Genomic DNA, 2,953 nt, shown 5'->3' on the forward strand with positions numbered 1-2,953 from the left:
ATATATATATATAAGTGATGCATGTGATTCCACGTATAGCACACTATCATATTTGAATATGATCGAAAGTTTATACGAACTAGGAGAATACTGTAGCTTAATACAATAATCAAGCGCACAGAACAGTGTGAGCGATCATACAATATACACGGTTTGTAAAATAGGTGCCTATACACAAAATATCAAGTGGATATTTTAGTACACGAATTTGAAGATAACGCCATATCATATGAATAAGTGAAACTAAAGTTACAAAAGCATATGTATGTAAACGACAGTTTAAGATACTAAAAATGACCAACCAAAAACTCTAGCTAGATTGCGATAATTACAGAATATAAAGTATGCACGTTCTCGATAAAAAACGACGGTTGGAGAGATTGAACGACTATTCACACCTGGACTAATCAGCGAGGCAACTGTTAGTATGTGTTTGAGGGGCTGTATAATTATATTTTGGATCCTCCCAAAGTTAAGTGTAAAAGTTGTGCCTCGTGTAGACATGCACGTTTACAAACACCCCGTGTGAAACATGTTACAAAGACCATATTAATATCTGCGATTATTTGTGCACGAAAGTATCAACAGAGTCAATCATCTTGTCAGCAGTGATTTCGTTACAGGTGGTCGCATCTACTAACTCCATAAATATCTAATTCGAGATGGAAATGATTTTGATATTTGTGAACACTGTGATTTTGAATTCAAAAAGATGAACCATATCAGTATTCACTGTGCATAAGATTTGTTGGTAGCGATCTAGTACCATATAGAACACAACATACGCATAAGGAGTTCATACTGATGCAACTAGCAGATTCATTCAAGACGTCTTACAGGTACGGTTTGCACCATACACATTTGGAAGCCATGCCTACAAAAGTATGAGATATATGATATCATTAAGAGGATTAGTCAAGTTCGCAAAAACTTTGCCAAATATTACTTTTGCAAGTGTTTTGCATTATTTGATTATGGAGAAGGTCTGAGATATAAAGAAAAACATGAACAGTAGTACTCAGTGTGAAAAGTATACTAAATTCTTTGTTGAGGCCAATAATAGTATATCAGTATCTATCTCCTTAAACAGACATCTATACTATGATATCACACCCATGGAGCAAATACAGTAATTAGATGGGGTTCCCGATCATATACTCTCTAATGCCGATACCAGAACTGAACGCAAGGCGAACAATATTTTTAGATCTGCTAGCGACAATATAGCCAAACAGTTGGACACACCAACAATATAACAACCCCCATACTCAAAAGGCATTTTTACAAGAGGAAGCCACATAATTTTTTTTCGAGGAATCAAGAAATGAGAACACATGCGATGAAGCTGCTGACGGAAATCCCATATTACAGATCGAACCCATAATCAATCCATTCACTGATTATATATACACCGATTTGTTGATGCATAGTTGTTTCTTTTTACTCTTCCGAAAAAGGAAAGAGTTGAGGAACAAAGAGACTTGTCACAAAAATTGAAAGATTACTTGATGTTGCCACTGACTTTTAGACTTAAAACATAAACGCTGATCAAATTCGTACACATGAATGCGTCCTCTCTGCGAGTTTGACCTTCTGTAAGGATCCACAGAAGCTACAGGCAATCAAGAATGTGGTTAACAAACCAAGAGATAAAATAAGGAGATGAAATACGCAACGAAGAATCTCAAATACATAAAAGCTAAGGCCATACTTAAGCTATATTTTCGATTTTAGTTTATGAGACACCACCGAAGTGGGCTCTCAATCCTGCTCTCAACGTAACAAATGGTTGTGCTCCATTGCCTAAATATAGATCAGCCACATATCTGAATAAAATACATACTCAAACGTTACCTTTATGGCCCAGTCTCACACTTCGTTACAAACTCATTGGATGTGTCGAACAAAATATTCACTGTAAAGATTTTAGAGCAATGGACAAGACTTGATCCATAGGCGTACTCTATGGGTAAAAGAATAGACGGATTGACCATTTATGTAAAATATCCAGTATCCGCGGCCGGTATATACGAACATATTGTTAAGATATTCCAGGAACAGTTTTAAAGGTTCCGTATTCAATACGCAAAATCATTCCGGAATAAGAACCTGATGGAACCACAGGCAAGGTATTATCCTCACGAGGAGAGATGAGCCAAAATAGGGGTGTCTTACATGGTCACTATCATCTTCATACTAATCAATCTCCAATTCTATTTGAATTAGCATCTAGAGCAATCACCAAGGATACATTTGTTAGAAAAATATCCAAGATAAACGGTTTACATGTCAGTCCTGCAATATATAACACTGGAGAATACGAAAGCACGTTTACGAAATTCGATATTGGTCGCAAGCTTATATGGTCGCAGCGTAAGATCTCATTTCATGTTGATACCCTAAATAATTTATATAGCACAGAACGGAAAGAAATGTTGAATGATGCAACAAATGATATTCTAGAATCAGATAGTACCTTCGCAAAGCAATCCAGATCTGCGAATAAACCCGGTTCTGAAGACGTACAATTAAAGCAAATGTATATACAGATGCAAAAAACGGAAGTCATATAAATGCACAAGTAGTATTTTTAACGCCAAAGAAATAGCAGCTAAAAAATTACTCATCAGCTGTACAGTATATCAATGCACAAATCAGCACATCCATCTTGATGTACTAAAGCAATTTGAACCCAATCAAAGAATATTTGCACAGGATTCTACACATTTTCAGGAGTATGACTGAACTTGTGCCAAAATACTTTATTGTCGTTTAAACTACCTCCCAATACCATACTTTTTCATACCATGAATCCCGACAACCCATTGGCAGAGTGTGAGACTTTTTCCATTTCTTGAACTTCTTGAGGCAAGTACTGCATGCTCCGTGCGTCAGCCCCCCAAGCTCCAAAGAGAATCCTTTTACAGTTCACATTTGCCGTCAGAAATGTTTT

Source organism: Sphaeroforma arctica (assembly GCF_001186125.1).
Source record: "Sphaeroforma arctica JP610 unplaced genomic scaffold supercont1.355, whole genome shotgun sequence".
Taxonomy (NCBI): Eukaryota; class Ichthyosporea; order Ichthyophonida; genus Sphaeroforma; species Sphaeroforma arctica.